General features: G+C 53.9%; 1 pseudogene; it reads right to left on the bottom strand.

Annotated features, from left to right (window-relative positions):
• Positions 1 to 1301: 1301 nt before the first annotated feature.
• The window catches only part of LOC127474812 (zinc finger protein 729-like), a 463770-nt pseudogene continuing 442130 nt past the window's right edge, over positions 1302 to 22941 (bottom strand).

Here is a 22941-nt window from a genome sequence, read left to right as displayed (position 1 = left end):
ACTCCTATTTTGGAGAGTAGTTTTGGACATGCAGCACCGGAGAGAGAGAGAAGCTGAGAAGCTCAAATAACGTCCCGGAGCTGGACTGGGACGGCCAGATGGAATGTGGGGGGGGGGGTTGACCTTGGCCCCCCCTTGCTGCTGCTGACAAGCCTAGCAGCCTGAGACAGAGCACAGGAGCTCTGGCAGAACTCTTGAGGCAAAGGCTTGCAACTGAATGCTGCCCAAGATGTTCTGACTCAGGGGTGAATCCCCTGAGGAAGGGACTTTCACGAAGATGCCCCTGCATTTCGTGATATACCTGTGGTGATGCGAGTCTTGTCCCCGCTGGCAGTCCACAGGTGAGGCCTTCGCTTGGACCGAAGGAGAGCTGAGGGGCTTGGAGACCCCCTTGTGTGTATTGAAAAGAGATCCAGCTACAACAACCCAGTTACTGCTGCATGGAAGACAGAAGAGGAGCTGCTGCCCTAAATATAGAAGGGATCTGTCCTTCTTTCCCTCCTGGACTTTTATTTGGAGGGGAAAAGAGATCTGATCCATTGTAAGTACTATATGTCATGGTAGAGATAGTTGTGATCATGTGTATAATGTGTTATAATATTTATTTGTACAGTCATTGTAATATATTCCCTTTCCCCCATTCTGAGTCTGGCGTGCTTTGTCTGAAAAACCCATCTCACATTAGGTTGAGATGTGGGAGGGGGCTTAGACTAGGGAATTAGATTTTTGGGGCTATCTCAAACCATGAAAATGGTAGCCCGTGTTTTTCTCTGGTGGCTGAACACAGCCAGCACATGAGGGGAGGGGAATGTGTGGAATCAGGGAACTGCTTTGGGGCCATGCTGGGAATTTCAGGTGGACTAAAAGACAAAGCCCAGTCGATGTTTCCAAAGGAACCCCAATGAAAGGGGGACGCCGGAAAGATGGGAGGACAAGTCCCGCAATGGAACTCTGTGTGTGCAGCCTCATTTTCTCCTTCAGTGCCCACAGGAGAGGGGGTAAAAAGTATTGGTTTGGACCCCAAAATGGTTGGGGGGGGGAAATGGGGATTGAGGGGATAATGGAAAAGTGGGAGGAAACAGAAGAAGGGTGCAAAAAGGGGGATGGTCTGGTGGGTCCAACGGTCCCATGGGGATCTTTGGACACAGGGGTGCTTGGAAAGGGTGGTGGCCCCCCTGAGCTCCAAACTTACTGTGGGGTGCTGGGGGCTGCTGGATCCAATCTCAGCCTTGCATTTTGCCAACAACTGCAATTTAGAGGAATTACAGAGGTGTTACTGAAACACTTTTGTCCCCCAGATTTTAAAAATGGCAAAACAGATCTATTGATAGAAATGAGTTAGTTATAGTTACAAATGATCAGAAAAAAGATCTTCATCAGAATTATTTCCTGCACAGTACAAACACTAAGACTACCAGGAGTCCAGGATAATATAGGACAGTGCTCTACACTAAAGCAATTGTTGAAGCAAATCTACTCAAACTGGCACAAAAGCAATAATTCTTAATTAGAGATGGATGGAATTCCCCCAGACCAACGCTCATGGGGAGACTCCAGGGGTTGCCTCACCATCAAAGGGTTCATTCAGGGTGGAAGCAGCGGCCGAAGCTCTTCCCGCAGTCGGGGCACTGGTAGGGCTTCCCTTATTGGTGGGTCCATTGGTGTTAGGTCAAGTTAGAGCTCTGAGTGAAGCTCTTGCCACACTCCCCACACTTGTAGGGCCTCTCCCCGGTGTGGATGCGCCGGTGCCTGACAAGGTGGGAGTTCAGTTTGAAGCCCTTCCCGCAGTCGGTGCAGCGGAAGGGCCTCTCATCCGTGTGTGTCCGCTGGTGCAGGAGGAGATTGGAGCTGGTCTGAAACCTCTTCCCACATTCCAAGCACTTGTTGGGCCGTTCCCCGGTGTGGATGAGCTGGTGGGTGCGGAGGTGGGATCTGCCACTGAAACTCTTCTCACATTCATCACATGTGTAGGGACGTTCCCCAGTGTGGATGCGCTGGTGGGTGAGAAGGTGGGTGCTCTTACTGAAGCTCTTCCCACATTCCAAGCACCTGAAGGGCTTCTCCCTGCTGGGACACTGATCAGGGACCACCAGGTCAGAGCTCCCCCTCAAGCTCCGGCCGCCTTCCCGGCACAGGCTGGCTCTTTCCTCCTCAGAGCACCCTGGGCTGGCTTTGGAGCCCCTCCTGCGGGGGGATCTCCGGCCCTTTTCCTCCCCGCTGCCTTCCTGCGCCGGGGAGCCCTTCAAAACGGCCTCTCCCACCAGGGTCTCACGGGGGGATTTGTCCTCCGGGCTCTCCCTCCTCACCTCGGGGCCTGGGGCAGGAAGCAAGAAGGACAGGCAGGGGATTTGCCTCCGGCCCACAGGGAAGGCCAAGGACATCCCCCCAACTCCGGCCCCGGCAGGACGGCGGCGCCAGCGGGGTTGTCCTGCAGCCGGGGCCATGCTGGGCTGACAGAGCCAGCACAACACCCGCCCAAAGGGACACTGACTTCCTCCTCACCTGCCTGGGGGACCCAAGGTATCTTCCTCTTCCTCGCAGCCTCCTCCTCCATCCGCCCAAGCTTTGGGAAGGACAAATCCTGATGGGGGGAAAACAAGGGCTGAGCGTGTTGGCTTGGGGGTTCCTCCTGCCCAAGTCCATCTCTAGAACTCACCAGGCATCCTGTGACCATAAAAACCTCCAAAACACCAAGAATCAGCCCAGAAAACCCCAAATCATCGAGATTCAGGCAAAAGCCTATAAAAAATAGTGAGAAGACTCCTGCCCCCCCAAACTGAAAAAAGTTGAGATTCACCTAAAAAATACTCTAAAATATGAAGATTAGCCAAAAAAAATTCTCCTAAGATTTCCCCTTCTCTGGTTTCCCCCCTCTAGGGTTCAGAGAGTCTCCCCTGTCTGGGATGCTGGGGGTTCTACCTAGAGATGCTGAGAGTGTTGGGGGTCCCAAGGCTCCCTTCTCCTCTGATTCTCGCCTTTGGGATGCCGCATTCCCAGAAATTCCCCCTCTCCAGGTTCTCCACTTTGTTGTCCTAGGGGATCCCAGGGTTCCCACTGTCCAGGCTTCCCCTTCTCCGTACCCCCCTCTCCAGGTTCTCAGGGCTCTCGAAGCTCCTCCCTATCTCCAGCCTCCCTCGTTCTCCAGGGATCAAGGCATGGGGACACCGAGGCACCCCCACGGCAACCCCGCTCCCGCTCTCCCCACTCCCCTCAGCCACCCCTCCCACCCCTTTCCCATCAGGCCCCCAAACCCCGGCTCCCCCCAGTTCCCTTTGGGGGTGACCCACCCGCTCTTTTCACTTCTCTCTGTACAAAATTGCTTCCCAATATCCAACCTAAACCTCCCCTGGCACAGCTCCAGACCCAGCCCTCTTGTCCTGCTGCTGCTTCCTGGCAGAACAGCCCCAGCCCCACCTGGCTCCAACCTCCTGGCAGGGACTTGCAGACAGTCAGGAGGTCTCCCCTGAGCCTCCTCTTCTCCAGCCTCAACACCCCCAGCTCCCTCAGCCTCTCCTCACACCACTTGTGCTCCACTCCCTTCCCCAGCCTCGCTGCTCTTCTCTGCACCTGCTCCAGCCCCTCCAGGGCCTTCCTCAACTCAGGGGCCAGAGCTGGACACAGCACTCCAGGGGTGGCCTCACCAGCGCTCACTCCAGCCCAACAATCCCTTCCCTGCTCCTGCTGACACACTCTTCCTCACACAGGTCCCTGGTTCTGCAGGAGCTGCAGATGCTCAAGGGGCAGCAGGACCATGTCAGGGTCCTGGGGGGCCTGATGGGCTTTGGAGTCTGGGAAGGTCCTGGGGGAGCTGGGGAGGGGCTTTGGGGATTGGGGGTACAAACCAGCACAGACCAGTACAGACCAGTACAGACCAGTACCTCCTCACTGCTCCCCAAATCTCTCCTGGAGCTGGGCCACCTTGTCCTGGGACACCTGTGCCCCCCACCCAGCGCCCTCCCAGTACAACCCAGTGCCCCCAGTACAGCCCACTGTGTTCCTGTCCCCCCCGCCCTTGAGTCCAAAGTAAAGGGAGAAGGGAAAAAACCTGCTGGTGGGAGAGCTGTTGCAGTCTGGTCAAAAGTGGTGATTGCAGTCCAGTTGAGGGTGGTGGTCTCAGTCTGGTTGAGAGCGATGAGCTGCAGTCTTCCTCTCCTCTGGATCCCATGAGTGGTAGAAAAGCTCTGAAACTCCAGGTTTATATATTCTCCAGTTCAGGCAGCAATGGGCAATCCTTCCCTCAGAGCAGGGAATTCCATAAAAGGAATGGTCAATCCTTCCCTCAGAGTGGGGAATTCCATACAAGGGTATGAGGATGCTCAGAGCGGGGAATTCCATAAAAGGGTATGAGGACAGGAACATCCCCCCACAGGCAGGCCCTCCCTTCCCCCCTTGACAAGAGTTTCTGGGAAATGGCATGGAGGGCCATAGAATACACAGGTTTGGGCTATACCTATCCAGTGATGAATCGGTCCCAGTTGTTCTAACTAGGACACCACTGCTCTAATTCCAAGCCAGAAAAAGCCCAAACCCAGAACTCCAGACTCTTATTTGTCCTCCAATGCCCACCTCAATCCCAAATCTGTATAACCAGTATGAAAAGCCAAGCTTTAATCCTAACCCAGCCTAAAAAGCTCTTCCCCTAATCATGAACTGCCAGCAGAACAACAAACCTCCCAAAGTTCTGCCTAATCCCCACCCTGAGCTCTAAACCCCAAGCCCTGACCATTCAGCACCCCCACAGCCCTTGGGAGCAGGGCAAGGACCTGGAGGGCCCAGAGCAGGCCCAGGGGGTTGGAAGAGGAATGGGAGGTGACCTGGGTCTGCTCAGCTCTGCAGTGACCCCCAGGAGAAGGGCCTGGGCTCTGGGAGGGATGTCCTGTGGCACAGGGGCTCAGGATCCAAGGTAATAAGGCCAAGTGCCCATGGCAACAGCCAGAGCTGGTGCAGAGACATCAGGGAGGGTCTAGAAATGCTGCTGGGAGGGGGTGGGAAAGCAGGAGGGGTGTGTGCAGCCTGCAAGGCCAGAGCAGCAGCAGGGCCAGGGCAGGACAGCCTGCAGGAGAGATGGCCAAGGGCTCTGGCAGGGCTGCAAGGCCCAAAGGCACCCAGGCCATTGTCCCCTTGCCTCTGGCAGCTGCCTCTGCCACTCAGGCCACCACAAGACACTTGCCTGGCAGGTTCTGCACTTGGTTTCTGCCTCGCCCCTCCCTCAGGAGCCTGGCAGGGGTTGCCCAGTTTTGGGCCTTTGTTGTTCCTCCCCCTGCCATCCCAGTGCCCCCCAAACAGCCCTGAGCCAGCCGGGAGGGACAGGATCTGCTGGGCCAGGGCCTGGGGCTCAGGCCTTGGCCTTTGTGCTCCACAAAACCAAGGCAGGCTTTGCTCAGCATTGCAGGGGCCTGCCCAGAGCCTTTGTCTGCCTGCACTCCTGGCCTCCAAGGAGCTGCTCCAAGGAGTCCCTGGGGAGGCTTTGGCAGTGCCTGCCCTCAGTGGGGACCAGCAATGCTTCAAGGCACTTGCAGTTTGGCTTCTGACTTCTTCAGCAGCTGCTTCAATCTTCTCTCAGTACCTCAGGATCATGGGCTGGGCTGCAAACACACTGTGGGGCTCATTAAAATGCAGAAATCCCTCAGGATCTCTTTGTCTTCCTTTAATTGTCTTCAAGGCAATTTCAAAACAAGTCTTCAAAGTTTGTATTTTTTTTAATTCAATTATGGCTATTTTTTAGTTCAGAGAAGAGGTGATAGAAGTGTTCTCCAAGTGATCTTGATGCTGAGTGTCTCCTCAGGAGATCCACACTGACCCTGGATGATCAACCTTGCTCCTCACCCCCAAACCTCACCTGTTCTGACATGGCCCATCTTGGACTGACAGCTGATGCAACTCCAAACACACTGTGGGACCCATTAAAACACTGAAAAAAAATATTACTATTCCTTTAATTGTCTTCAAGAGTTCTACAGCTAATTGGACTTGTTTTGTAGTTTAGCTAAGGAGGAAGATTTTAAAGTGGAAGTAATGAAAAATATATATTTTTTGATGAATAGGAATTATTTACACAGAGCCTTGGGATGCAAGAGGGTCAGGGTGGAAAGGATTTGGATCCAAAGACAAGGGGGCAAAAGAGATTAGTAGCACTTAACCATTGACCAATTGAACAGTTATCAGGTGATTCAATAGCATTTGCTACAATTTTAACAGTGACTGAATTCTAGATTCACAATAACAACATTCCCACCACAGTCAATTCACACCCACACCCAGGCAGAGATGTGTGCACAAATCAATAGCTGGGTGTGGAAAGGTCCCTCTCCCAAATTCTCCCCCTTCTCAGGGAAACACACCCCCAAATCCCTTTGTGTTTCCCACCAGACAAGGGTCACAGCTGGAGGAGTGTTTGTTGAGGGGGATCAGAATTGTCCTGGGCACCAGTGAGGGTCTTTGGAGTGTTGCAAACTGGAGGGTTCCCGAGCTGGGAGAGGCTGCCAGAGGTGTCCCACTGAGAGGGAGGTGCTGGGGAGCTGCCAGGGCCTCCCTCAGCCCTGCTGGTTGTGGGCTCCCAAGGGGACTGGCTTTAGTGATCTGCTGAATTTCCATCCTGGTGTCAGGAATGACTGGAGTTTCCAAACTATTTGGGAATTGTATCCAAACTGTTCCATTTGGGCTGCGATACAGGCAGGGAATGTTCCAAGGCTTTCATGGGATGACTGATTATCCTGTGTTCCCCAACTGTTCCAATCCAGATTGTTCCTACCTTTATCATCCAGGAGCACCTGGTCCAGTCCAGGGACACTTACCCACATCCCTGGTCTAGTCCAGGGGCTCTTCATTGCTCAGCTGGTTTGGTCAAGGCTTGTCAGGAGCTCCTGAGATCATACCTATAAGAAGGATGGGCACAGACTCAGTTGTAATAAGACAAGTGATAATGGTTTTCAACTAAAAAAGAGCAGATTTGAACTAGATAGAAGGAAGAAATTTTTTACACTGAAGGTGATGAAACACTGGCACAGGTTGCCCAGAGAGGTCATAGATGCCCCAGCCTTGGAAACATTCAAGGCCAGGTTAGAAAGGGCTCTGAGCAATCTGATCTAGTTGAATGTAAACCTGTTCACTGTGGGGGGATTGGACTAGATGTCCTATTAAGGTCTCATCTGATTCAAATTATTTAGGATCTATAGTTTTTTCCTACAGAGCCAAGGCTGGCAAGGATCATCCAGGTTTCAGACCCAGCTGAGCATCCCCTTTGATGGCCCATCTGGCACCTCTGCTAAAAAGCTGCTGCAAAGAACCTCCAGACCTAAAGGAGCTTTTGTGCTGGGCTCAGCTGTGGCTCTCAGGGCTGGGGGTTGGCTTTTGGCTGCCAGGTGCCCACCAGGGCTCTCTCTCACTCCTCCTTCTTCTCCACTCCCCTTGGTACCCGCAGGGTTGTTTCTCCCCCATTTCTCTCACTCCTCTCTGGGTTCCAGCACCCTGGATTTTATCCTTTCTCCAAAGGGTTATCACAGAGGTGCCTCTGGAATTGCTTTTTGGCTCAGCTTTGGGCACTGGCCGGTCCATTTTGGAGCCACCTAAAACTGGCTCTCTCTGACACAGAGTCAACTCTTGATCTCCTCTTCCCTAAGGGAAACCTGCAGCCCCCTCCCTGCTACCAAACCTGATCCACAGGGTCATTCAAGTGACCAGGGACACAGAAGGTCTTTGATCCCATTATTCCTCAGGCTGGTTAAACAAGACTTTGTCCTCTTGCTGTCCCTGACTGCAGGTTCTTTCTGTCAGAGCAGAGCTGGGCTGGACCTCAGCCGTGCTTTGCTCCAGAGCCTGCTGGGGTGGGGGCAGATGGCAATGGAAGAGTTGGGTTGGACTGGATGATCCTTGTGGGTCCCTTCCAGCTCAGCACATTCTGTCATTCTGTGTTTGTTTGAGTTTGGTTTGGTTGGGTTTGGTCTTTTTCTCCCCTTTTGATTTTCCTTTCCTCTGACCCGTGAGTTTTTTCTTCATTGTCTTGGGCCTTGCTGGGCACTTGATGGCAAGACAAGTTTATCCAACTCAGTCATCTTGACCACATTTTTTGTCCAAGTCACCATTAACTGGACGAGGTTTCTCACAGACTCGCTGCAACTTGGCATCATCCACAAAGGAGTGGAAAGTGCATTTCATCCCATCACCCACAGACATAATAAAGATGTTCCATAGGAATGGTCAAGGGCTGGTCCCTGATGGATGTCACCTGGGAATTGCTGCCAAGAGGAATTTGTGCCATAACTTTTGACCCTCATCAGTCATTCAACTTCCCACCCACCACATGTTTCACTTGTCCAGTCCAGCTCTCACCAGTCTGCCTCTAAGGAGATCACAGGAGGTCAAAGGGCTTGCTGAAGTCTGGGCACACAACATCCCTTTTCTATTCCCTCCCACAGTGGTTCTGCAATCCCTGCCTTGTCCTTCCCATGCCTGGCAATGGCTGCAGGAGGACTTGCCCTATCCCCTTCCCTGCTGAGCCTGAGCAGTCTGGAACTCTGCCAACCCTCCTTGCTGCCCTGTTTGCAGACTGGTTCCATGTCTGCCTTTGCCAAGGCCCCAGGAAACTCTGGGATGGCTCTGGCCTTTCCAAGGGTTTGGGAGAGGTCTCCCAGTGACACTGCCCAGCCTTCTCAATAGCCCTGACACCAAAACCTTTTCTGTTATCCCACAGGTCCAGTCTAGTGCTCAGGACACAACACATATTCTCATGGTTCTGCAGGAGAAAATTAGAAGTGATTTCATTATGGAGGTCAACGGGTGGAGCAGCCCAGTCTGGTCTGGCCCCACAGCAGTGCCCAGCCCAGGGTGCTGCAGAGCTCTGGGCACTCCCCCCACAGCCCCAGCCCCCCTGAAGGGCACAGCAGCTCCTGGGGCACAGAGAGGAGTCACAGCCCATGGTCACAGGAGTGACACACAGCAGGGACTGAGCTGTCAGAGCACTCAGGCCTTGGGCAAGGAGCAGAAAGGAGAGGGAGGCAGTGGAAAAAGAGCATCTCTGAAAAGGCCAAGAGCTGCTGCTCCCTGGCAGTGCTCCTGTACCAGGACTCTTTAGCCCTTCTCCTCTGCACACAGGCACTGCCCTCCAGCTTCAGGGAAGTTCTTGGAGGGAGAATCTGGAAAAAAGAATTCAAGTCCTTTATTCTACTCAGAGATTGTGGTTCCTCATGTACAGAATAACAAAGGCAAGATGTTTGACAAAGAAGTTGCTGCAGGAACTTTTACTTTGTTTAAATGCACACAGAGAATGATCCCTCATTTAAACAATTGTGGGTCAAAAGAAAGAGTTAGAGAGCGAATTAGGTATGAGATGGAGAATAAATTTCTGTGTTAACAACATTAAAAGAGAAAAAAAGTTAGAAACCACCCCCCACTGGCACTCTCAAAAGCTTTAGAAGGCAGGGTGGGCCAGTAAAAGATTACACAGTGAGTGTTCTGCAGAAGAAAAGAGGCAGGTTGTTGCTCCTGAAAAGCATCCAGTCATCATTTTCCATATGGCATCCTTGAGCTCCTGGTTCCTGAGGCTGTAGATGAGGGGGTTCAGTGCTGGAGGCACCACCGAGTACAGAACTGACACAATCAGATCTAGGGATGGGGAGGAGATGGAGGGGGGCTTCAGGTCAGAAAACATGCCAGTGCTGAGGAACAGGGAGACCACGGCCAGGTGAGGGAGGCACGTGGAAAAGGCTTTGTGCCATCCCTGCTGAGACGGGATCCTCAGCACAGCCCTGAAGATCTGCACATAGGAGAACACAATGAAAATTAAACAACCAAACACCAAACAGACACCAACCCCAATGAGCCCAATTTCCCTGAGGTAGCCTGAGTGTGAGCAGGAGAGCTTGAGGATGTGTGGGATTTCACAGAAGAACTGGCCCAGGGCATTGCCCTGGCACAGGGGCAGGGAAAATGTATTGGCTGTGAGCAGCAGCGCAGTGAGAAAGCCAGTGGCCCAGGCAGCTGCTGCCATGTGGGCACAAGCTCTGCTGCCCAGGAGGGTCCCGTAGTGCAGGGGTTTGCAGATGGCAACGTAGCGGTCGTAGCACATGATGGTCAGGATATCAGGTACTCTGATAACATGAAGGAGACAAAGAAAAAGAGCTGTGCAGCACATGCCTTGTAGGAGATGGTTGTGGTGTTCTGGAGGGAATTGTGCATGGTTTTGGGGACAGTGGTACAGATGCAGCCCAGGTCTGTGAGGGAGAGGTTGAGCAGGAAGAAGCCCATGGGGGTGTGCAGGTGGTGGTCACAGGCTACGGCGCTGAGGATGAGGCCGTTGGCCAGGAGGGCAACCAGGGAGATGGCCAGGAAGAGCCAGAAGTGCAGGAGCTGCAGCTCTCGCCTGTCTGCAAATGCCAGGAGGAAAAACTGGGTGAGGGAGCTGCTGTTGGACATTTGCTGCTCATTAGGACAGAGTCTGTTCAAAAAAGGAAAATAAAGCGAACAATTAAGACAGCCCCCTCTCAGCAAAGCCAGTGCAGTCTTTAGGGAAATCCCCTCCAAGTCAAGGCATTTCTTTTCTCTGGTTTGTGCTCTCTGAGGCTGCTGTGAGGAGCAGGAGCTCTGGCCATGTGCTGCCAAGGACTCAGCTTTGCTCTGCTGCAGTGCAGACATGGAGCTGGTTTGGGACAGCTCCCATGGTCACAGGGGATGTCACATGGAACCAAGCTTTGATGGAAAAGTTCAGTTCCTGTACTGTTGTCCTGGAGCAATTTGGGCTGCAGAAGAAAGGCAGAGAGTATCCTTAAAATAATTTTGAATGGGTTGTTTGGTTACAATCATAACATCTGGTTATTTAAGGGCAAATTTTTCTGATTACAAATCTGACGAGTGTTGAGACAGGACAGGCAGAAGGGCTGAGCTCTCCCTTGCTTATTGCAGAGCCAGGAGAGCTGCAGTGCCTCTCAGCCTGTTTCCCATCTGCCCTGCACTTTCCCTTGGGCTGCCTTGAAGATGACTTCACACACTGATTCATCTTTAAAAACCCCACCAAAATCTGTGTTGAGAGCAGGGCAGCGCTGCTGGAAAGGGCAGCTCTGGGAAGTGTCCCCTGTGCCAGCCCAGAGGTGCAGCTGTGCTGGACAGAGCAGGACAGGAGCCCTCCTGCAGAGAAACCAAGGGCTGGGACAGGAGAGTGTCCACCCCCAAGGGAAGGTTAAGCACTGCCCAGGATCCTGTGCTCGTCTCTGATACTGCCTGAAATATTCACCTCTGAGAGTAAAAGAGTTGGAATTTCAGTGCAGCCTCCTGAACTGAGAGAACAATGTCTGTGCTACAATGGTTCAGTAGGAAAAACACCTCAGGACTAATCCCTTTCCTGTAGCCCCTGTCTTTTCTTAGATTTGCAAAAAATTCTCCATTCAATACGGTGTAGTGGTCTGGAGCTGTGAGCAGGTCTGACCCTGCAACACTGAGACATGGAAAAGATCCTCCCTCAGCTGCCAGGTTTGCTCCTTGCCCACAGCCCTTCTGCCCCAGCCCTGGCAGCAGCTCCCTGGGCCGGCTGAGAGCTGCCCCTGGCAGGCAGCAGAGTCCCTGCCCAGCACAGCACCCTGGGCTGCAGGACCCTGCTCTGCCCCACAGCCCTGGGCACCCCTGGCTGCACTCCCGGCTTCACAGCTCTTCCAAAGTGCCCCAAAACAGCCCCTGCTCACATATCCCATCAGCTGGGGCTGGGCCAGCTTTAGGAGATGCCTCCAGGAGCTGCCCCTGCACTGTCCTGCAGCCACGGACTCACCATGTGCAGCCCTGCCAAGATTCCTCCTGCAGGGAGCTCTCAGCGGTCCTGCCAGTGCTGAGCCCATTGAAGCTGTGTCTGTGCCCTGCTGGTGTCCCTGAGCTGGCCTGGCAGTGCCCTCAGCCCTGCTGGGCTGTGCAGAGGAGCTGCTCAACAGCAGAGCTGTCTCTTTGAAGCTCTTCTGGGTTGCCAGGAGCTCCCTGTGTGCCAGGAGCCCGGCCCAGCTCAGCAGCACAGCAACAGCCCCAGGCATTTCATGACCCTCAGGGGGTTTGGTGTTGTTTGTGTGAGACTCAGTCCCTGAGAGGAAGTTCAAACAACTTCTCAAGAAGTCAATATGAGATTGAAACAAAATTTCTTGTAGTGCTAATGAGTCTCACTGAGGGACACAACTGAGAATGTGTCCCCAGGTTCCAGTTAGAGCAGAAAACTGCAGACAGTGATGACAAGGATGGACAAGCAAGGGAAAGGTGGCTCTGATGTTGAAGAAACCTTGACTTGTTTTCTTAATCCAAAGGACCAAGCCCTTACCGCCAGCCCCTGGGAAAGCAGATCCTGTCCCTGCCTCATTCCTCAGGGCTCTTCCTGGGGCACTGGGATGTGGGATGTGCAATGCCAAGGGCAGGACCATGGGGTGGCACCTGCCAGGCTGCTGAGCAGGGACAAGGAGGCCATGAGGCCCCAGGGCTGCAAGGGCCACTCCCCTCCTCCTGGCATCAGGGGCACAGACAGCAGCCATGGCCAAAGGCCTGCAGAAGGTGGCTCTGTCAGGGCCTTTCAGCTTCTCCCCATCCCTGTCTCCTCTCCAGCCCAGGCTGTCCTACGGTGTCCATGCCCTGCCCCTTTCCCTGCAGGCTGTCGTCATCCCCCCGGCTGCCCCACCTGGCTGGCACCTTCCTGCCCTGACATCTCTGCGTCCTCCCTGGCTCTTCCTGCACACACAAAGCCTTGGGCTCATCCAGACTCCACAACACTGACCTCGGAGGGAAATTTCTGACTTCTTGTCACCAGTCTAGGCCACCCCAGCTGCCCTTGGAGGCACTAGTTCTTTCTTAGGTTGTTTTCTGACAGGAAGAAAAGCTCCACCAGCTCTCACACCCCCCTTCCAGACCTCTCAGGCTACTCCTCTACTGTCCTCAATCTTCACACCCCTGACCCCTGAGTCCTCAGCCTCTATATAGGGGTCTTGTGCTTGAGGCCCCAAATTCCTTCCTGGGAGATCTCTGGGACCTCACCAAGGTTTAGGAAGATGACAATAGAGTGCTCTTATCCCAGGAAACACAGAGGGACACTTTTTTCCAAGGGTTGTCTTGGCAGAATGAGGCACAATCTCTTTAAACTTTCTGGCACAAGGGAGCTCTGAGCTCTGGGTACGGAGGGAGCTCCAAGTGCCAACCACTGGAGTGGGAGCTACAAATCATCAGGTCTGGTGTTCTTTGCAGGGCCAGACACTGGGGAGAGTGGGGTGTGTGTGCACATGGAAGGACTTGAAGGGCACAATGAACTGTCTCAAAACACTGTCAAAGCAGGAAAATCCCATAAGGCACCACAACACATAAGCACTGGTGGCAAACAGGAAGGCCTTTAATTCCAAGGCCTAAAGGGAGGTGAAGCTTTGGAAGTAGCCCCCAGGACAGAATTGCACTGTGCAGACTGTGGGAAAGAGCAGACAGCCCCAAGAGGAAGCCAGGGCTGGTAAGGCAGGTCTGGGGAACCCATCCAGACAAAGATTCCCACCTGCAGACTGGAAGCACAGCGGGCAAAACTCCCACCGTGGCAAGCTGTGGGAAAGGAAGTAAGTCCTTGTAGATGTGCCAGCCCAAGCTGTGGGAACAGCATCTACCCCCCTGAATACCCGGGGCTTGGGCTGTATAAAAGTTATAGCCCAGAAGTACAACTTGGGGACCCTCCACCGAGCAGAGCAGGGTGAAGAAGGACCAGCGGTAGCCTCAGGGATCTCCATGGTGTGATACATTTACTTCATCTCTGTCTCTCTCTCACTGGCTTCCCACCACCCCCTTCTTCTCTCTCTCTGTTTCTTTCTCTCCCTCCTATTTACTGTTAAATCAAACCTGGACTGCTGACTTTGGCACATGGTCTCCTTTGCAGCTGAATTTGGGCAGAGGTGTCCCTTAATAATGGGAACCTGAGAGTATCCATGAGGTTTTACAGTGTGGGAATGGCCACTGGATTCCATGAGGTTCCACAGAGTCTCAGGGTCCATTTGGCTTCGTAAGGCTCTGTAGTGTGATAATGGACCCTTGATTCCATGAGTTTGCAAAATGTCTCAGGACTCCTTTGGTTCTAGGAGGCCCCACATATCACAGTGTCCCCTTGGTTCCATGAGATTCCACAGTGTCCCAGGAATCCTTTGGTTTCATGAGGCCCTGCAGTGTCACAATGGCCCCTTGATTCCATGAGGTTCCACAATGTCTCAGGCTTCCTTTGGTTCTGTGAGGCCCTACAGTGTCACAGTGGCCTGGTAATTCCATTTGGTTCCACAGTGTCACAATGACCCCTTGGTTCCATGAGGTTCCACATTGTCCCAGAGTTCCTTTGGTTCCATGAGAGCCTGCAGTATCACAGTGGCCCCTTGATTCCATCGTTCCACAGTGTCCCAGGGTCCATTTAGCTCTATAAGGCTCTGCAGGATGACAGTGCTCCCTTGATTCCACAAGGTCCTGAAATGTCTAATGGTTCCTTTGGTTCCATGAGGCCCCACATGTCACAAAGGCCCCTTGACTCCATCAGATTCCTCAGTGTCACGATGGTCACCTAGGCTCAATAATGCCCTGCAGCATAAGAATGTCTCCTTGATTCCATGAGGTTCCACAGTGCCAATATGGGCCCTTGATTTCTTGAGGTCCACAGTGTCCCAGGGTCCCTTTGTCTCCATGATGCTCTGCAGTGTCACAGTGGCCCCTTGATTCCATGAGGTTCTGAAAAGTCTCAGGGTTCCTTTGGTTCCATGAGGTCCTGCAGTGTCACAGTGGTATTTGAGTCCCTGAGGTTCCTCAGTGTCACAATGGTCCCTTGATTCTATGAGGTCCCGAAATGTCTCAGGGCTCCCCTGGTTCCATGGGGCCCTTCATGGCACAAGGAACCCTTGATTCCATGAGATTCCACAGTGTCCCAGGGTTCTTTGGCTCCAGAAGGCCCTGCAGTGTCACAATGGCCCCTTTACTCCTGGAGGTTCCACAGTGTCCTTGCTGGAACACACAGGGCTGTAATGTTGTCAGCCCTGCAGAGCTGCCTCCAGCTCTGGGTCCAGCACAGGAAGGACATGGACCTGCTGGAGCGAGTCCAGAGGAGACCATCAAAGGGATCAGAGGGATGGAGCAGCTCTGCTGTGAGGAAAGGCTGAGAGAACTGGGATTGTTCAGACTAGAGAAGAGAAGGCTTTGGGGTGACCTAATTGTGGCCTTGCAGTGCCTGAAGGGAGCCAACAAGAAAGATGGAGAGAGATTTACAAGGTCCTGGAGTGACAGGACAAGGGGGAAAGGTTTCACACTGAGAGAGGGCAGGGTTAGATGGAATAATAAAAAGAAAGTCTTTATGGGGAGGGTGGTGAGATCCTGGCACAGGTTGCTCAGAGAAGTTCTGGCTACCCCATCCCTGGAAGTGTTCAAGGTCAGGCTGGATGGGTCTCAGAACAACCTGGTGTAGTGTCAGGGGGGTGGAACAAGTTGGTCTTTAAGGTCCCTTCCAACCCAAACCATTCCATGATTCTGTGACTGGTGGGGGATGTGGTGGGAGCTGATGGACACAGAGACCCCAAAATGATGGAGTTTTCCATTCTGGGTGGAGGAAGAAAGGGGCAGCAGAACTGATACCTTGGACTGCTGGTGTTCAGACTTTGTCCTGTTTGGGAGACTGACTGAGCTGGGTGTGAGTGTGGATGTGCTGGAGGGCAGGAAGGCTCTGCAGAGGGATCTGGACAGGCTGGATCAATAAGGCCAAGTGTCAGGTCCTGCCCTTGGGTCCCAACAACCCCCTGGAACGCTCCAGGCTGGGGACAGAGGGGCTGGAGAGCTGCTCAGCAGGAAGGGACTTGGGGGTGCTGCTTGACAGGGGCTGGATATGAGGCAGAGTGTGCCCAGGGGGGCAAGAAGGCCAAGGGCATCGTGGCCTTTGTGGAGAAGAGTGTGGCCAGCAGGAGCAGAGAACTGATTGCCCCTCTGTGCTGGGCACTGGGGAGGCCCCACCTGGAGTGCTGTGTCCAGTTCTGGCCCCTCAGTGCCAAAAGGCCCTTGAGGGGCTGGAGTGTGTCCAGAGAAGGGAACGGAGCTGGGGAAGGCTCTGGAAAACATGTCTGCTGAGGGACGGCTGAGGGAACTGGGCTGGTTGAGTCTGGAGAAGGGGAGGCTCAGGGGGGACCTCATTGCTCTCTACAATGTCCTGAAAGGAGGTTTTAGTGGGGTGGGGGTCGGTCTCTTCTGCAAACCCTTTAGTGACAGGAAGAGAAGAAACGGCCTTAAATTGCATCAGGCAAGGTTCATATTAGATATTCAAAAACCCTTTTTCCACTGAGAGAGTGCTCAGGCATTGGAACAAGTAGCCCAGGGAGGTGGTGGAGTCTCTGGAAGCATTCAGGTGGCATCTGGATGTAGCGCTTTGGGATGGGGTTTAGGGGTGATTCTGGTGGTGCTGGGTTGACAGTTGGACTAGAAGATCTGGAAGGTCTCTTCCAACCTTGATGATTCTGTGATTCTCTGACCTGTCATCCCTGTTTGCAGGTTTGTGCTCTAACAAGACCCTGGGGATGTTTTCTCTGTTGGGTCCATAGAGATTTTTTTGTGTGAGCTTTTTTCCTCTATGATCAAAACAAGGAGTAATTAATGCTAAATCCAGCAGGTGGCTTTCAAGTCATAACTTGGTCCAGTTTGTCCAACTGTGTACAAACAGGTGAGGAAAATCTGGAACTTTAGAAGGGTTAGTTTTTTACCTCATTAGCAGGATATCCAGGGGTGCACCAAGTGCCTTCCAGTGAGGAGCACAAGAGACCAGTAGACAGTGACAATATTGTTCTAATGTTAATGTCACTGGAGGACACAGTGAGGTCACTTCTGAGTTACGTTTCTTTAATTACTGATTGTGAATAAAGAGAAAATGACATAGTTGATGACACTTTAGGATTTATTTCACACTCTTAACACTAAGGTATTTTCCAGCTGGACTTTGAATAAGGTTCCATGGTATATTGTAAATTTGTATCTCAAGTTAATAGTCTACTTCTTCCCAAAGAAATTCTCAGCAGCTAACACCCTTTCATCACCTTGCTCTTTCCCTGATGGCTTGGTTTCTTTCCTGTTTTATCCCTCCCCACTCATACCAGAGACAATATTGAGGAAAGAACTGGGTTTTAAAAAAGAGAAAATGCAAGAACTTCCTTCAGGCAGTCAGTTCTTCTGGGCAGGGCCGTCTGACTCTTGGTGTGTTTCCCTCCATGTGCTCAGCACCGGCACAGGGCACACTGAGGGAGGTCTCCAATCTTTCCTGTAGGTGATTCCATCAAAACTAATCCCCTCCCAGGGCATCACAAGATGATGCTCATCAGCTCTTCCAAGTCAAAGGATACTTTTTCCCCCAGGGCAGAACAGATGGAAACATGCTACCGGTGCAAGAGAGGGACAGTGGAGGCCCATCCTCTGCCATGGGGGCGGTGACCCAGACTCCCTGTTTGTCCTCTAGTCCCTCTGGGAGCCCTGAGGTTTCCCTCTGGTCCCCTCTGGCTCCCTGTGCTTGGAAAGCCTTCCAAATCCATTCTGGTGAGGGGAGGTGGTGATGCAGCAACAGCAGACTCCTCGTGGGATGCCTGGACACCCCTGGGGAGGCAGAGCTGGGGCCACTCATTCTGTGCCCTGTCCTGGCTGGGTGCTGGGGGGACTGCCCTGAGGAGAGACAAATGAGGCTTCTCCTGGGGAAAGCCTCAGCCAGAGCTCAGCTTCCCAAACAAGGTTGGGGCTGGGGGTGTGCCAAGGGGGAAGTTGTCTCGCAGGCAGCAGGACAGGACAAGCAGGACGCAGTCTGCTCAGGACACGGTGCATCTGAAGGACACCATGGGTTTGGGCCCATTGTTGCTGCTTTATTAAATCACAGCCGCCTCCAGCTGGCTCAGTGGGAACAGAAGAGCAGTGTTCATAGTTTGAATTGAGGTTCTTGGTAAAGATTTGATGGCATCAGGATTCCAGTTCTCCTGCCTATAGGAAGGACAGAGTTTCTTTTTTTGTGATAAGATCCATGCCTGGAAAGCTCCCCAGGCAGCCACCAGGCCCCAACATGGCATCAGGGCAGTTGGCAGCAGTCCCCCCAACACCTGCCTCCCAGCCCACGCCAAGCCACCGCCTTACCCACAGCCCCAGAGCCCTGGATGCCACCATGGCTGTCCCTGACACCACCCTGCTCACCAGCTCAGGTGTCTCACACAGTGCCTGGGAGCCTGGGGATGTTGGAAGCTCTTCATGGATGTGGACATCAGTGCCTGAAGAGCTTCTGACCTGAATCAAGGGCTTGGCATTGGTCCTAAAGCTGCCAGGATGCCGATGGTCTGTTCTACCAGGCAAGGGACGACTTCACTGCTGTCTGTCTTCAAGGGCTGAAGGGCTGTGAGAGAAAAAACAGAGCCGAGATGAAACTCCAGATATCCCTCCAGCCCATGTTCCCCACTCACCGCTGCAGATCTCATCCAGTTGCTCTGTGCTTCGTTTCCTCAGGTGCCCATTTTCCAGCTCCAGGGGGACAGGGCCAGTCAAACCACGGCAATTTGGCAGAGACGTCTTCAACTGCTTCTGCTTCCTCAGCACCGCTGAGCCCAGGTGGTCTCTGAAGAGGCAGATGGAGAAATCCTGCATGTCGCTGCTCTCCTGGGAGGAAGGAGGAAAGGTGAGCTTTGGAAACAGCAGCCCCCTGCCCACAGTGAAAGGGGATGGGGATGGTGACTGAGGGAGATGCCCTGGGCTCAGATTCCAGAGCAGGGACAAGTTGCACTGGGCTGCAAGGCCCAGAAGCCACCAGAGCCCAGGGGAGCAGAGCCTGCTGCCAGAGCTGCTGACAGGGCTGGGTGCAGGGCAGCTCTCACTGCCCAGTGTCCATCTCAGGGCTCATGCTCCCACATCAGCCTTACCATGTCGAGGAAGGATGAGAGGTTTTCCACCAGATCCTCAGTGGCTGGGTAGGCCTTTATCTTCTTCAGGTTTGGACTCATCGGGTTTTTAGAGACCATCACAATCTCTGTCCAGGAGTCTTCACTGCCAATCCACAGGAGCTCCATCATGTTTGGCACCAGGAGCTCCAGTTTTCCTGCCTGTATGAAGGACAGTGTTTCTTTTCTGTGATAAGATCCATGCCTGGAAAGCTCCCCAGGCAGCCACCAGGCCCCAACATGGCATCAGGGTAGTTGGCAGCAGTCCCCCCAGCACCTGCCTCCCAGCCCACGCCAAGCCACCGCCTTACCCACAGCCCCAGAGCCCTGGATGCCACCATGGCTGTCCCTGACACCACCCTGCTCACCAGCTCAGGTGTCTCACACAGCGTCTGGGAGCCTGGGAATGTTGGAAGCTCCTCATGGGTGTGGACGTCGGCGCCAGAAGAGCAGTGCTTCTGGCCTGAATCGAGGGCTCGGTGTTGGTCCTAAAGCCTTCAGGATGCTGATGGTCTGTTCTGCCAGGCAAGAGACGACCACATTGCTGTCTGTCTTCAAGGGCTGAAGAGCTGTGAGCAAAAGAAACGGAGCCGAGATGAAGCCCTGTGTCTGCAGAGACCTCCAGACGTCCCCTCCAGCCCATGTTCCCCACTCACCGCTGCAGATCTCATCCAGTTGCTCTTGGCTTCGGTTCCTCAGGTGCCGCGTGGTCACCCCTAGGCACAAAGCTCCGTCAGCCCCTGCTCCCCAGCGGGCTCCCAGCAGCGCGGCCCCTGGCCCTGCCCTCCTCCCCCTCAGCCGGGATGAGCCCAGGAAGCACCAGGAGCTCAGGGGGGTGGAACTCAGCCCAGTGCCCACCAAGCCCAGCCACGTGGGCAGGGCTGGCAGAGGGAGGCCCAGGCCCAACCTGTGGCAGCCGGGGCTCGGGCAGCCCCAGGGTTGGGCCTGGCTGTGGCTGCAGGAGCAGGGATGGGGGCCAGCTTGCCCAGAGAGGGACCCCGGGGGCTGGGGCTCACCGATGAACCTGATGGCCGCCTCTCGCACACTGGCCTCAGGGTCCTTGAGGTAGCTCAGACCCTGACGCAGGTACTCTTCAGCCCTGCTCCTGTCCTTCCCCACCTGGAGAGAGCACAAGGACACGGGCATGGCACAGAGCCCCCCCGCTGGCTGCAGCAGTCCCTCCTGCCAGCACTCAGTGTTGCCCAGAGCCCTCTCTCCTGCTGGCTGCAGGGAAGGGAGAGGGGCCTGCAGAGGAGCCCCTGGGGCTCTGTTCTTGGAGGGCACACACTGGGCTGCAGCTCCAGCCTCTGGGCTCTGGGCCCACACAGTGGGCTCTGCCTGCAGGGCAAGCCTCACCCAACCTGCACCCTGGCACTTGGCCTTACCAAGCACTCGCCAATCCTCCACATCTGCTGCTTCTTCACCAGCTCTTTCAGCTCCCTCCACTTGAGCAGCTTTGCTGCGGCAAGGAGCGCTTCCTGGGCGGCCTGCATGGAAGCAGAAGGGGTGAGGTAGCAGCATGGCTGGCAAAGGAGAGCTCTTGGCTTTCTTGCTGGGGAGATTCTGCCCTCAGGAAGTTGGGACATGCCCTCACCAAAGTGTCTAGGGGACTTAGGAGGACAGCCCTGTAGGACAGGGCCTGAGGCTGGAAGCCCTGGCCTTGGACACATGCCAGGGACAGCAGAGAAGCCTGTGGGGATGTGCCTGTTCAGGCTTTGGTGGCCACAGGCTGCTGACGAGCCCTACTGGAGCCCCAGGGCAGCTGTTGGAAATGGCCGTGCCAGCTTCTCCGTCCCTGCTGGCGCTGGCTCTGCAGGGACCTTTCCCACACCTTGCGCTGGGCCACGGCTGCCCACTGCCAGCAGCCCTTGTCCTGCTGCCTGGGCCCCACAGGACAGGCCAGCCCACCTCTCTCTGTGCCAGTGCTCAGCCTTCCAATGTGTACCTTGGCCACGCTCGGGGACTGGTCACTCGTGCGAATGAGCAGCGGGACCAGTGCACTCCGCAGAGACGTCTTCAATTGCTTGTTGTTCCTCAGCACTGCTGAGCCCAGGTAGTCTCTGAAAAGGCAGATAAAGGCCTCTCGCATGTCGCTGTTCTCCTGGGAGGAAGGAGGAAAGGTGAGCTTTGGAAACAGCAGCCCCCTGCCCACAGTGAAAGGGGGATGGGGATGGTGGCTGAGGGAGATGCCCTGGGCTCAGATTGCAGAGCAGGGACAAGTTGCACTGGGCTGCAAGGCCCAGAAGCCACCAGAGCCCAGGGGAGCAGAGCCTGCTGCCAGAGCTGCTGACAGGGCTGGGTGCAGGGCAGCTCTCACTGCCCAGTGTCCATCTCAGGGCTCATGCTCCCACATCAGCCTTACCATGTCAAAGAAGCGCGGCAGGTTCTCCACCAAATACTCATCCATGGGGCTGGCCTTTTTCTTCTCCAGGTTTTGATTTATCAGTTTTTTCAGGATCATAATGACCTTTATCTTGAGGTCTTCTCTGCCAACCCACAGGAGCTCCATCATGTGTGGCACCAGGAACTCCAGTTTTCCTGCCTGTATGAATAACAGAGTTTCTTTTCTGTGATAAGATCCATGCCTGGAAAGCTCCCCAGGCAGCCACCAGCCCCCAACATGGCATCAGGGCAGTTGGCAGCAGTCCCCCCAACACCTGCCTCCCAGCCCACGCCAAGCCACCGCCTTACCCACAGCCCCAGAGCCCTGGATGCCACCATGGCTGTCCCTGACACCACCCTGCTCACCAGCTCAGGTGTCTCACACAGCGCCTGGGAGCCTGGGAATGTTGGAAGCTCCTCATGGGTGTGGACGTCGGCGTCAGAAGAGCAGTGCTTCTGGCCTGAATCGAGGGCTCGGTGTTGGTCCTAAAGCCTTCAGGATGCTGATGGTCTGTTCTGCCAGGCAAGAGACGACCACATTGCTGTCTGTCTTTAAGGGCTGAAGAGCTGTGAGCAAAAGAAACGGAGCCGAGATGAAGCCCTGTGTCTGCAGAGACCTCCAGACGTCCCCTCCAGCCCCTGTTCCTCACTCACCGCTGCAGATCTCATCCCCCCGGCTGCCCCACCTGGCTGGCACCTTCCTGCACTGACATCTCTGCGTCCTCCCTGGCTCTTCCTGCACACACAAAGCCTTGGGCTCATCCAGACTCCTTCTGGGTGATGTATTACACCACAGCATTGCCCTCGGAGTGAAATTTCTTTCTCCTTGTTTCCAGTCTGGACCTCTCCAGCTGTACTTGGCATTGTTTCTTTATTTCTCATGCTGTTTCCTGCTATGACAAAAGGATCCTTCATCTCTGAAACCCCCCTTCAACCCTCTCTGGCTACCCCTGCACTGTCCTCAGTCTCCACACCATGGAGCCCAGAGCTCCCAAGTCCTTACGGAGTGGTCATGGGCTTGAGGCCTCCAAATCTTTTCTTGGGAGATCCCTGGGTACTCCAAGGTGTTTTCAGATGAACACATGGTGCTCATAGTCTAAGGAAATCACAGTGATACATTTTACCAAGGTCTGTAGTGGTAGAACACATGACAATGTCTTTGAACTGAAAGACTGGAGTCTTATATTTATAATAGGAAGAAATATTTAACAATGAGTGTGGCAAGAACTGTAGCAAGTTTCTAGAAAACTGGATGTCCCATCCTTGGATTTGTCCAAGGTCAGGGACTGTGAGTAACCTGAACTAGTGGAAGATGTCACTGTCCATGTCGAGCATCTTGGACAAGATGACCTTTTATCTCCCTTCCAACCCAAACCATTCTGGGATTTTTTCAGTCCCAAACTCCTTCTCCAAAGAATTTCCATATCTAGGACACGAATTGCCATGTTTTTGGAGAAACCCTTCTAAGCCCAAAAAGTAAAAAAACATAATTGAAAGACACTTCCAAAATATCTGTGTGAAGGCTTCACAGGTGGGTCAATGGCAGAGCCTCCCAGGATGACCTCAAAATGTGGGTGGGATTTTTGTGCTCAGGGTCTGAGACTTATGATGGGCAACAAGAAAGAACATTTGGGGACTGAGGAAGACTTATCATGGGATGTCTAGG

The sequence above is a fragment of the Manacus candei genome, unplaced genomic scaffold, assembly GCF_025592945.1.
Source record: "Manacus candei isolate 608988 ecotype Guabito, Panama unplaced genomic scaffold, ASM2559294v1 h1tg000045l, whole genome shotgun sequence".
Classification (NCBI taxonomy): domain Eukaryota; kingdom Metazoa; phylum Chordata; class Aves; order Passeriformes; family Pipridae; genus Manacus; species Manacus candei.
This window is presented reverse-complemented; position numbering and strand designations above follow the sequence as displayed.